The following is a 14,594-nucleotide window of genomic DNA, read 5'->3' as shown; positions in this document are numbered from 1 at the left end:
TTGCATAATGACTAAAACTTAACATGACAGACTTTAAAGTTAATAAGAACACAAAAGTAAATTTAATTAATTGGGCTTTGCCATAATGTTTTGTCTTTACATAGAATTTCTTAAGCCTATCCAAGCTGACTGGCTCTGTGAACTCATTGCCTTCCATATCTGATAGCTTTGCTGTACCCTTTGAGAACATCTTCTTGATCAGAAATGGACTTCCTAGTTAGGTTTGAACTTTTCCCTCGGGTCATGAATGTTTGGCCTTATCTGTCCTACTTTGAGTAGCTTTGGATTGACTATTTGGTTGAAATACTTAGCCATTCTCCTTTTATATAGCTAATCCATAAATCGAGCATTAAGCCTATTTCCATCTAGGACAACTAACTATTGATAAAGGCTTTTGGCCAATTGACATTATGGAATTTTAGATTCCATCATTATGCGTAAGGACTGCACTTCTAGCTCGGTCAATATCACAGCTTCCATCCTATACACCAAAGAATAAGGAGTTGCCCCATTCGCAGACTTGGCGATGGTCTTGTAGCCCAATAAAGCATATTACAATTTGTTAGCTCAATCTCGATGATTCCCACCATTTCCTCAGTATCTTCTTGATATTCTTGTTCGCGGCTTCCACTACCCTGTGAGCCCCCATCCGAGTGCCATAGGAAAGATCCGAAGGATGGAGTAGATCCAAACGAGCCCATTGGACGGTTCGTTATGGAAACTGGGAGAAACTCTTTACGGTTCCTTTTTTGTTTGATTTTAGATTGATTTGTTAGATTGTGGCTCAGTATAGTGCTTAAGTGATGTCGGGTTGGCTCTTTGGAGCGCTTTAACAGGTGTGTAATGTGATAGAGTTGCCACCTTAATTTGTTTTTATTTTTGGGGGAAAAGATTAAGGAAAAACCCCTGTGTTGGACTCCATTTTCAATTTGCCTTTGGATAAAATGCACTAACCTCGAATCATCAGGTTCGGGTACTAGGTTTTCAGCTTCTTTCGAAATGAATCAACAGTTTGGGTCATAATTGAAAAATCAAAATCGGAGTTTTGCATGAATGTCAGTTTATCGATGCATAAATAGACTAATAATGCATGACAATATCAGAAATATGGTGCATTAAAAGTATAAATAATTAAAAGCATGTAATCCAGAGGGCAGCCCGATTCTTTGCCTCATTTATCGAGGACTCTAGGTCGTGCGATATATTCCCCTAAGTCCTGATTGGTTAGTTCAGTCGGGGGCCTGCTACCTAGGTCGAAATAGGTAGGTATGCCTTCGTACCTCGTTTATATGAGGATCAGGGCGTACAAAGTTCTACCATCGATTAAGAAGGTAGGGTTTTGAAGCTGCCACTCGAGGAGTGGGCTTGTAAGGTTTGCCAGGCGGATCGGGCTTTAGCTGAAAATTGATTTTGTGGTTTTTTCAGATGGACTGAGCATAATATGTTGAATGGACTCAGCTTAAAGCATGCAGAGTGCGGGATGGACCGGGCTTGACAGTTGATATGGTGCCAAATGGACCAGACTTAATTAACGAAGTTCTGAGTTTAGTGTTTATACCCTCGTACTTGTAGCACGGCCGGATCGGAGCTCCACGATTATAATGACCAAAGAGGTTGAGTCTTCCTCCAAATAGAGCTTAGGTAGGGCATGAGGACCCAAATTATAGTCTTATATTTTACTAGCTTTAATTAACGGATTATTAATTAACTCTTAAATTAATTAATAATAAATTAATTAACTAATAGCTTTAGTCTAAGGAAGACTAAAGTGTAAGTGAAAGTCGGAAGGATCAACTTTTGAGTACCAAGTTGGGCCTTAACTCAACTAAGGAAGAAGAGCAAGGTCGGACTATATTGCCTTTGAATCGTAAAAGGGAGAATAAGAGTCATTGAAGCTTGAGAAGTAACTCAATCAAGCAACAAGAAGTGTGGAAATGAGTAGGGGAGTGTTATATTTATAGGCAAAAGAGTGCTGAGGCTAGGCAAAAATCAGTGTCGAGGTCCTCTTAATCAGCATCGAGATGCTCCTATTCGGTGCCGATTAGGGGCCTCGGTGCACCCAAAATTGGTACCGATATAGGGGTAATTGGTGCCAACGCTGGGCTTTTCGGCACCGATCATGGCATTTTACCATTCTACCCTTGCCCTTTGGTTTTAGGGTTTTTCAGGCTTTCAGAGGTCCGTTCGAGGCCCAGACGATGCTCGATCGAGTTGATTCTCACGCCATTGGAATCGTGGTGAAATTTTTTAACGCATGGTGTTGAAATCATGGTCAACATGCCCCATTCACTTGTGGATGATATGGTGAAGACTTATGATGCTCAATTCCGTATTTCGCTAACAACATTTTCACTTCTGTTTGAAATTGAACTCCATTGTCTGTCACTATATGGTGGGGATCCAATATCTGAAAATAAGATTCTTTTCAATAAATTTGGCCATTTTCTTAACGCTGATGTTCTTAAAAGATTTTGCCTCAACCCATCTTGAGAAATAGTCTACTGCCACCTTATGAATTCATGTCCATTGAATGCAGGTGGTGAGATTTTGCCAATGATATCTATTCCCCAAAGATGCAAATGGCCATGGTGAAATAGATGGATGTTATTCTGACTGTGGAATGTGACTTAGGTCTACGTGAATCTGACTCTCGAAGCACCTTTTCACAAAGAAAATACAATCCCTTTCTATTGTCGACAAAAAAAACCCTTGTCTAAGAATCTTCTTTGCTAAAGTTTTTCCGCTCATATGGGTTACCCAAACTCCAGTGTGGATCTGTTCCATTATTTTCTCAGCTTCTTTCCTCGATACGCATCTCAATAATACTCCATTTGGCATTCTCTTGTAAAGTTGACCATCTAACACTGTAAATTGTAATGCCGAACGTTGTATGGCTTGCATGTCATCTCTAGTAGCTGAATCCAAATAAACTCTCTTAATCATCCACTGAAGAATATCATGAAACCATGGCTGGTCTTTCTCCTCCACATCCATAATTTGTTCTCCTTCATTGCACAAGATGCCGCTCGAGGACATTATAAGAAGGCTCTTTAGGCATAGACGATATTTCTTCCCATGCTGATGCTAAGTTTGCCAAAGCATCTGGAACTCGATCATTCACTCTATTAGTGTGTTTAAAGGTTACTCTCGTGAAGTTCTGAATAATAATATGCAAGTAGTCAATGTAGGGCTTCGGCCTATCTTCATTGACTTTCCAATTTCCAAAAGCATGCTCAATTACCAACTTTGAATCATCAATAACTTTTACTTCTTCAGTCTTGACGACAATCAGAGCTTCTAACCCAAATAAATGAGCTTCATATTCTACCACGTTATTCGTAATTGCAAATCGCAACCTTTTTAACATTAGGATAACTTCTCCCTATGGAGAATCTAGTAAGACACCTTCCCGGCTCCTTTACTATGAGCTGACCCATCGAAGTAGAGCTTCCATTCTTTCCTTTCAGTTAAGTTCAAGTGTTCATCGGGAAAATCGATTTCCCAATGTTCATCATCTTCGATTGGATGTGCTGCTAGAAAATCTGCGACCGCTCATCGTTTGACAGTCGTTTTTGTGGCATACTCAATATCAAATTCAGATAACAGGATTAGCCATCTCACTAGTTTTCCTACTAGTGCTGGTGTTCCATATAAATACTTGACTGGATCCATTTGGAAACCATTATAACTTTGTAAGACTGAAAGTAATGATAGAGTTTTCTATTTGCCCAAACCATTGCAATACAAGTTCTTTCGATCAATTTATATTTATGTTCCTTTGGAAGAAGCTTCTTACTTAAGTAATAAATTGCCTTCTCAAGATCTGCTTCATCGGATTGTGCGAACATGGCACCAATTCTGACATCTTCCACTGTCAAGTATAAGATTAATGGATTCCCTGGTTTTGGTGGACATAAAATAGTGGGACTTGACAAATAGTCCTTGATATTATCAAAAGCTAGCTGTGATCATTCCATTTAACTGGTTGATCTTTCCTTAGTACCTTGAAAATCAAATCACATACGATAGACAACTTTGATATGAACTGTTGATGTATTGAATTTTACTCAAGAAACTCATCACTTGCTTCTTTATCTTAGGCGACTTCATCTCTTGGATTACCTTGATTTTATCTTGATCAATCTCTATCCCTTTCATACCAACGACAAATCCTAGCACTTTACTTGAAGTTACACCGAACACACACTTCTTCGGGTTCAACCGTAGTTTGTATTTTATCACTCTATCCACGAACCACTCCAAAGCCGCTAGATGCTCTTCTAATGTTTTTGTCATGACAATCATATCATCAATGTGACTTCTAACTCCTTATGGATCATGTAATGAAATAGAGTAGTAGCCCCGACATTCTTCAAGCCAAACGGCATTGCCTGGTAGCAGAAAGTTCCAAACTCTGTAACAAAGTTGTCTTGGTCTTGACCAACAATGCCATAAGAATCTGATTGTAACCTGCAAACCCATCCATAATAGAGTAGCATCCCATCAAAGCTGCACTATCTATTAGGATATTAATATGGGGAAGAGGAAAATCATCCATCGGTGATGCATTATTCAAGTCCACACATATTTTGACCCGTCCGTCCTTCTTGGAAACTGGGACTATGTTTGCTAACCATTCCGGATAGTGAAACACTTCTAAAAATCCAACATCAATCTACTTGGTCACTTCCTCTCTGATCTTCTCAGCCCATTCTAGTCTTAATCTTCTCCTTTTTTGTTTCACTGGCTTGGGCCCAAGATACAGCAGAATAGTGTGCTCAACTATAGATCTGCCAATTCTTGGCATGTCTTCATAGCTCCATACTAAGGCTTCTCTCTTTTCCATGAGTAGGTTTTGAAATTTTATATATAATTATTGCATTAGGTTTGTTGGCTCAAGGGTCAAATTCTAATCTCGAAATTTTGATGATTAAAACAAAAAAAATAAATTTAAATTATATTATTTGTGCTAATAATATTTTATGCAGACTACATATGGAAAGTAATAAACGAACAAGGCAAGTCCTACAAATCCAAGTTTATGAAGACATTCGAAGACCCTAGTGGTTAGACTTTTAGGATTCATTGTAGGATAGAGAGAAAATTCAATTATAAGCACAAAAACACCAATATTTCTCTCTCATCAAAATTATTTTTTGAAAAATAGATTCTTCAAAAATAAATATTTTCGTTAAAAAAATTTTTGTTTTTCGAAATCTCTTAAAAGATTCGAAATATTCGAATTACCTAAATTAAAGAGACCTTGTCTCTAACAATTTTGGTAATAAGAATAAATCAAATAAAGAACTAATACATTTCTATTTTGGAAACAAAATCTTTTTGAAGATCTAAGAATCCTGATTTATCTTCTTACCTAAAATAAAGAAAGATCTTACTTTAATTCGTTTTAGTAGGTAGAATCTTTTCGAAAAATATTTTTCAAATAATTGCTTTTGAAAATCTTTATTTTAAAGGAAAGAAAGATCGTCCCCTATTTACTTACCAAAAGGATAAAACGATTTTTTTGGTAACTAAGATTTCCGTATCTTCTAAATAAGGAAAGCAAATATTCTGATTTGAAAAAGAAATATTCACTTTCTAAAAAACGAGAGTCACAGACCTATCTATAAAAAGATGTTTTCATTCTTAAAAATGTGGAAGAAAGACTTTTCGTTTTAAGAGTATTCACCTATTGATCATATCTTTTATCTCTCAAAACTTACTCTCTATTTCTTTTATTTCTTTTCATCTTTATACTTTACGTTTTTATCTTTAAAAGAGAAAAGAACTTTTATAACAACTTCTTTTGAAAAACAGTTCTGTTTTCTAAACGATTTTCTAATCTGAAAAACTGTTTTTCCTATGCTTATATTTGCATTTCTGTCTGTCTATTTAGATTCTGTAATCTTTAGTAGACAGGTTTTTATTTGACAAACATTTGTGTAATAGCTTAGGTGAGAAGCTATTGTGAAAGAGGTTATCAAGCAACCTTCTTCGTGAGAGAGATTCTAATGTCTTGAATTGAGTTTCTGTACTCTGCCAAAAACAGAAAGGGTTGAGGTTAACTAGAACCTTTAGAAAATCTAGTGGGATAAAGGGTAGATCTAAGTGTTGATCTATTGCCGTGTACTATTGGTTTGTCTCTTACCCTTGAAAAGAGATAACATAGTTGAGGATCTCAAGATGAATCTTGAGGAGTGGATGTAGGTGAGTTAGTGTCGAACCACTATAAATCACTGTGTTGATCTTTTTGATTCCTGAAGTTTTTGCTTAATACTATTTTACTCACACTTCTGTTTATACTCTAGAAATGCTAAAGTTGTGAATGGTTTTGATATTCTAAAATTGAAATAAGTCTTATCTTCTCTGAACATTAGAACTCTGGAATTCTGTTAAAAGTGAATATACCAAGTTCTAAACAGTTCTTTTACATTCAGTATATTGCACTATTTGGGTTTCTAATTAGTCTTCTAAACTTGATTAAAGCTTTGTGAAGCAGTTCTGATTTCGATAACTGTCTCTCACACAGTCTTTTCTGATTTGCTAAACTTTATGAGGAAGTTCTAACTACAATAGCTTTCCGTCATAAAGCAGTTCTGATATTGAATAAGACATTGTGAAGCAGTTTTAACTAATAGCTGCGCTTTGCATAGTCTTTCTATTTTTCTTGAATAGAACATTGTGAGGAAGTTCTAATCCATAACTTATTTTCACAAGTTCATTAACTTTTCCGCTGCACTTAGAATTCTGAGTTTTGTTTTAAAGCTAAAATTTTTATTTTTAGAAAACCCAATTCACCCCCCTCTTGGGTTGTGCCATACATATACGGGACCCACAAGGTTTAGCCCAATTAATAAATTCTGTGGGTTATCTTTTGTGCCAATATTAAATTCAAGCATGCATGATGAGTTTATGTCAAATATGCGGATGAGCTTATCTACTTGATGAATGGAACCATCAAGAAAGGCATCAAATAAGTTAGCAAAGTTGAAGTTCATTTCATTGAAAAGAAAAGATAGTTCCTTACAATCAGCCTCATCAACATCAGAAATTAAAATATCAGAAGGGGACATTGCTTCCTCGAAGCTTTCCTCAATGCAAACTCTAATTGCCTTCAGCACTTGGTTAGCAGGGCCTTTAGTCAATTCAGTGGTGCTTTCCTTCTTGAGCAGCTTGCTCCTCTTCTTTCTCATTTTCGGCCACCTTCGGTCCCTTAATTCCTCCTTATTTCTTCACCTCATTTTCTTACTCCTGTCCTTTGGGCTCAACCGAGAGGACATCAATCACATCTGCAAAAATCTCTAGACTAGGGTATGTTTCCCCCTTGTGCTCAAAAGGCTTTATTGCAAACATAGAGAGGATTGTTCACTAGAACGCACAAAACATCCATCCATGTCTAACCAACCAAATGCTTTCTTTGACTTGCTCTCATATTTGAACCCTAGGCCCAGGCAGTGTCTTTGAGTGTGAATCTTCGGTAGTTCAGTCATGCCCTGTTGGTTCTTACGTAATCCTTTTCCTTCCTCAAAATTCATCTTCTTCATAATATTAGAAACAGTGGGCCCCATATCAATACTCAGAATTGTCATTTGGAAGCCAGTCCATGGAAGAATGATCTGTTTATCAATATTCAGAGCGACTGCACTCTTCTCACTAGTGGCTGGGATATTGATCACTTTTCCATTAAAAGGGAACTTGATCTTCTAGTGTAATGTAGAAGGAACACCTCCCAGTGAGTGGTACCATGGGCGTCCTAATAGCAAGGCAAAAGTTGTCCCTTACTATAAATTCTATCTCCTTCTCAATTGACCCCACCTTCACAACAATTTTGAATATGCCTTCCACTTGTCTCTTTGAGTCATCAGCTAGTATGACAACATCAGAAGGCTCCAAATCAAACACATTCAGCTTGAACTTGGACAACAACTTCAAAGGACACACATTCAAAGCAGATCTGTCATCTATCATGACGTTGCCACTAATTCTCCCTCTTTTTCTTTAGCCGTAATGAAAAAGGCTTTGGTGTGATTCCTACCCTCAGAAGGGAGTTCATCATCAGAAAAAGTGATTGTAAGGGGGGTTATGTTGAACCAACCCTATAAGATCGACTGTGGAGATTGATGACGAGACCAGAATCTTGAGCATTGCCTCGAGTAGAGCCTCTCGGTGTTTCTTTGACGAGACGAGCAAATCCCACATGCTAACATTGGCGTGCGTTCTCTTAAGTTGCTTGATCAATGCATCGTATTTAGCATCTATTTTGGGTTTAACCAATGGGCTCGCCTTCTCATTTTCCTCTCTTGCCTTAATCATATCCGGCTGATAAAATCGATCGCTACGGGTCATGTTGTTCACTCCTTTGACTTCTTTGTCCTCCTCACTACTCCATATGTCGAGAGTAATGGGATTCACTAACATGTCATCTACGCTTTCTATCCACCTATCGTCAGGGTTCAACCATTCCTCATCATTATCTTCCCAGAGGTTTAGGACCATCACGAAAACCTGCTCCAACAGCTGCTCTCTTTCTCCTTCTTTTTCTTCTTCTTCTTTAAACTCAGCCATTACCTCCTTGGGAGTCTTGCCAGACTTAATCATGTATAAGTTCTTATAAGGCGGCACGTTGCAAAAATTCGACAATGAATTAGTCTGTGTGCTAGGCCTTGACTTCTCAGGATCTGTGACCTTGCCCTCATCAATCAGGTTTTGAATTTTGTGCCTCAAACGTAAGCACTGGTCAGTAGTATGACCATTCCCTTGGTGAAAATTTTAAAACGCATTATGGTTGAAGTTCTTAGGTAAAGGAGTAAGAGGTGGTCTAGATGCTAACTGCTATAACAAACCCGCAGATTTGACTTTCTCAAAAACCTTAGATATGGGAGCACCAAATTAGAGAACCTTCTAGGCTGCATGTTTGTAGCCCTCAAATCCAAAGTAGTCGTAGTGGCGATTTTGTTTGAGCTAGTAGCCTTCCCAGAAGAACTGGATCCTTGAAAACCATATCTATTGCAATTCCCAGAAGGATGCCCATATTTCTTGTCGTCTAGCTGTTTGTCTTCAATTGCAGTACCAGCCTCATAGACTTGGGAGAACTTGGTCAACGGCATATAGTACATCTTTTCTCTAAAAGCTAGCAGGGTGCCTTAATGAAGATCTTGATCTGCTCCTTGATGTATGTTTCTCATCTGAGTGACCATGGCTTTCCATCTAGTCATATAGTCAGAAAAGGTCCTGTCACTCTTCTGCACTGTAGTCTCAAGATCCCTCAAGTTGACACTCATTTGGAGGTTGTTAGCATACTCCTTTAGAAACACTATAGTAAGCTCGTTCCAATCTCTTCTTACTTTCTTCTCTAGGTTATAATACCAAGTCTGAGCTAACCCGGTCAAAGATATGGGAAATATCTTCAAGATTTCTTTTGACGGCAGACCGCCAACTCCATAACAACCTTGTATTGCATGAGATATACTTTAGGATCACTAGTATCATCATATTTGGAAACCTTTGGCATTTTGTAGGCTAGGGGAACAATGCTCTTCAACTCCAGTTCCTCATCTTCATCGTCGTTAATGTCCACATACTGATCCATCTCTTTAGTCTTTGTAAAGACATGGAGCTTCTCTAGTTTCTTGTCCATCTTCTCAAGTTTCTCAGAAGGGACTGCCTCAGACTCGACATTTTTGTCGTCACTTTCTTGGCAAAGAACACATCATCTTGCCACATTTTGTCAGCTTGTTCTTTCTTCTCTGCCTCTCCTTGATTCTCCTCATCCTCCATAATAACATGGTCTTTCCCTTTATCAAACCGAAGGAATCTCTTAAGACTAGCAACAACTAACTTTTCCACCATCTTTTCAATCTCAAAAGTAGGAATATTACCATCACCCATTTTCTCAATAGATGAAGAAGCAGAAGCAGATGCAGAAACAGTAGTAGAAGTTGGAAAACGACTTGTGACGGAGAGTCCTCTATATACAATAGGAGCCTAAAGGACTAACAGAAATTGGTTCAGAATGATCGGAAGGGACTGAAGGTTCTTCGATTATCACCAATCGGCTATCCATCCTCAACCAATTGATGTCTTGAGGAGCTTTATCTTTATTCGGCACTATCTTAACTGTAAAAAACAAAGGTTAGGAAAGTAATGACATGATGTATGTATGTATGAATACATGAATATGGACATGTCATACAAAATGTGATCACACAACACGACATCGTGAAATGCAACTAATGCTATATTCTGTCTTACTTGATCGAGATCGTCCAAAATGAAGATTAGAGAGAGGCTCTTGAGAACTAAAAGGATCAAAACACACCTTATTTTGGAGCTAAATATCCGGAATGTCTTCTTTCTTTCTTTTTCTTTTTTTTTTTTTTTTTTTTTTTTTGTATCCCTTTCTTTTTGCCTCAAACGGAAATGACGTTTGAGCAGGGTCATTTATACATTTCAGATTTTTTCTTCTTTTTTTCCTTCCTTTCTTTTCTTTAAAGATATTGAAAATATTTGGCTCAAAATAGATAGCTTTCCTCAAAATATTTGAGCAGGGTCATGTATTTCCTCTAAAAATTGACTTTTTACAATAATTCCTTTTGGCCCTAGCTAGATATTTACAATATATAAACCTCAAGACCTGAGAGCTTTGGTATGCTAGCATCCTCTAAGGTGAAGTGTCCAATTTCCACAAGGCAATTGGCAATGTTGCGCATGAGTGTGGAACGCTCTTCCACACCTTGGAAGAGAGTCGTAAATTGAGTTGTGCTTGCTTAATTTCAAGCAAGAGTCGATGAGCCTCTTTTAGGGGATCTTTATTAGTCGATGTTGGGACTCGAGGAGCTTCTCTCTTAAGCACTTGAGCTTTGGCCTTATTGTCAACATTTGAAAGAGCTCTCTTAGCTCGCTTTGATTCAAGCACTTCTCTTAAGTCTTTCCCTCTTTGACATTTCGAACATCAGGAATGAGACATGACAAAATACTCCTATATGGCTTAATGGAAACATGTTACTTGATGCATGAGGAAATCACAAGTCACTGTATACAACAATGGGGAAGGGAGTTGACAAATGCATGATCTCCACCCTTATTCATGGTCAAAGTCCAAACTAGAACCCTAGGACATATTGGTTGGGCCTATAAACCATTCAAACCGACGTCTCTCACATTTATTGCATGAATGACACATCATTATTTATTATGGTATCCCTAAGAAAAGAACTAGGTCATTACATGAGCTTTGGTCAGGTTGAAATATGTCTTAAGTTTCATAAGTAAGAATTTGTTGTTTCCTCCCATTTAGATTTGGGTCTAAGCCAATGGTGATAACGGATTGTGCCAATTCTTTTGATATACCAAAAGGTACAAGGCTTATGGGTGGTGTATATTAGTGGCAGATCCCAACAATCAAGTAAAGTGAAAGTACCGCATCCCCCAATATCACCTTTAGGTTTAGGATAGAAAAGAGATTAAGAAGAGAATAATGCATGAATGCCATTTATATATACAAAAAAAGTAAACTCAATTTTGAGTTAATAATATTATCAACAATTGTTAATAAGTGGACAACTTTGGAGTCAACTCCTTATTCGTACCTTAAAATCAAAAACCAAAAGATTCTGCATTCGATCTCTAGTGGAGTCGCCAGGCTGAGGACATCGTGTTTTTCGGGAAAGGAAAATGATAGAACAGGCTTCGTTCGTTCTATTTAACGAATGCTTTTCTTTTATTAGACCCATTCGTTGATCTTTGAAAAATGCCTCTTACTTTGGTAAGAGTTTTATATTGAAGTGGTAACCCTCTTTAGGGGAAATTTTCGAATTAATCGATTCTTCAGAATTAACCATTTCAGTTTTAAAATAGAGACTGGGTAAGGGAGTTAGGTACGATTATGGGAAAGTATTAGGTACTAGAACCATCTGGTGGCCTCCTTCATTGCCCATTCATTCATAATAATCTGCAATAAAATTAACTCGAATTGAGATGTAAAATAGGTTTTAAATAACTTTTAGAAAAACATGGCAAAAAAGCATATAATTCCAAGCATATATCATAAAATAAATCATCCAAAGAAAGGGGGAGGAGAAAAGAATTAAAACCTCTTTTTAAAATACATTATACCTATTTACCTATTAAAATTTCTTAACCAACTAATTATTACAAACAAATAATAAATATGACCCATTAAGGTCCTTTACATGAAGCTTAATAATAAAAGCAATAAATAACATGAATGAATCATAAAATCACAGAACTACATTGTCATCCACCAGAATCAAATAAACATGCATTCATTCAAGATGTTAAAAATGATGAATGTTAATGTTCATCGACTATTATTAAGTGGGTTAGATTAGCAATAATCAAAGAACAATAAAGTAAAGTGCATAAAGATAAAGAACAGGAATTAAAAAGTGCATAAAGGAAAAGAACAGTAAATTAAAAGCATGAATTTAACGGTTTAAACAAGTTTTGAGTTCAAGGCCTTGATGTCCATCATGGTTGATGAACAAATATACTCATCACTACCCATTTGTTGTTGATTATTGCTCATCCGGGCCAATATGAGCATTATTTGCACTTTAAGCAAGGATGCTTAAGGCTTAACTTGATTGGATCCAAAACTAGTTGGATTATTGATTTTTTGTGTCTAAGTTTCTGGAATGAAGACCAGGGCACCACATGAAGTGCCGTGCGCCACACATAGTGGGGTATGGGCCTTACCCTGATCAGAAAACTCAAAAACAGAGCCACAAGAGCTATTTGTGAAGAACTGGCACGGTGCCATTACTTGTTGCACATGCCACAAATAGTGGCTTATGCCACTTGATGGCTTATGGCACCACTTCGGCACATATAGGCCTCCTTTAGTTGATCACGAGTTTCTCTCACAACCATGGTTAAGAATGGTGATTTAGGTCACCAAAGGAAAGAAAAAGATGAAGAATGGAAGGTCTAAGCTCTCAATTTACCTTTTTTTTTTTTTTTTTTTTGGAGAAATCCAAAGAATTTTGAGAAAATGAATCAAAACCCAAAAGCTTTGATTTTTGAACTAATAAATCTGAGATTACTTTTTAATCTTAGTGTTTATGAGAATCTAAACACTTAGTAGGGAAAAGTTTTCTGGAAATGATTGTCTAAACAACTTGAATCCAAAGGAAAACACAAGTTTTCTGAGATTCAAATGCTTGAGTTTTAAAAATTCAAGAATTTCCCCTTAAGTCCAAAAATTCCTTTTTTGCACATTTCCCAAAGCCTATTTTATAGGCAAATGGGAGAATGTTGCCCTATTTTAGAGCTTAGGTGGCAAGTGCCACCGGTGGGCCTCGAAATCGAGCCGAACCCATTTTTACCAAATCGAATCGAATAGAATAGCATGCAAAATGAGCAATACACCGAGAGGAGTGTCAGGCAAACCCAAAGCGCTTATCGGGCGCAGTTTCGCTGCAAAATGTCTGGAAACTCAAAAGAGTAAAAAGGTCAAATGATTATATTATCTTAACCACGGACCATTGGTCTAAGAATCAGAGTGATCAGATGTCCCAATTCGATTTTATGTCGAAAAAGGTTATCATCACTGAGCTTTTTCGGGACAAAAATTGACCGTCTACAATTTATATAATATTAAAGTATAGATTCTTATTTAGATTAAAATAAATATAATGATTAATTAATGTTACACTTCATATATACAATGAAATTTTGTAACATGTCTTTTATTATGATATCTAATTGAAAAGAAAATGATGTTTTTGTTTCTCCCTTTAATAAAAAATTTTGTAATTTTATTGTTAATTAATTATATAAAATCACTCTAAATTTGCATTTACCATACTGTAAAATATTCTATAATTTGGCGATGCTATAACATTAATCTAATAAATCAAGATTTACTCTGCATAGCCACAATATAAGATATGGCTTTGATCTCCATATCAATTATTTTCGTCGGATAAAGTTAAGCTGAAATTTTAATTAATAGCATATAATATTTTGGAACATGTTTTTGCACAGAATCCAAAAATAAATTGCTTAAAGTTTTCAACTTCACATGAGAATCAATATATAAAGTTATAAATAACAATATTGGTAATGAAATATACTCTATCAAGTTTAAAGAAGATATAGATGAGATAAATTCAAAAATTACAAAGTCATATATAAAAAAAAAATTTGAAAAACATTAAAATTTTAAAGCTCTAATTATCTTTATATCTATTTTAAAAAATATTTAAAAAAAATATCCAATTAAATCATAAAAAATTAAATAAAATCCTATAAATCTCAAAAATAAAATATTGAATAAAAAATAGAGCTCTGTGAATTTTCTCTTTATTTCATTTTTAATATAAAAAAGTTGAAAATAAAAATGATAGCAAATTCAAACATTTATAACCTATTTTTTCAAAAAAAATTAATTAGACTAAAATAGAAAAACTCTTTTTTATAGATATTAGTCAAATACTATATAATTTCATACTTTCATTGCTTTTGTTAAATTTAAAAAATTTTAAAATATAATGATATGTAAATGATTCAAATAAGTGTGCACCATCCTTTCCAAAAAAATCAAAGAGAAATAATATATTTTAAAATAATTT

Source organism: Jatropha curcas, chromosome 4 (assembly GCF_041381405.1).
Source record: "Jatropha curcas cultivar XTBG-Jc1 chromosome 4, XTBG_Jcur_1.0, whole genome shotgun sequence".
Classification (NCBI taxonomy): Eukaryota; Viridiplantae; Streptophyta; class Magnoliopsida; order Malpighiales; family Euphorbiaceae; genus Jatropha; species Jatropha curcas.
This window is presented reverse-complemented; position numbering follows the sequence as displayed.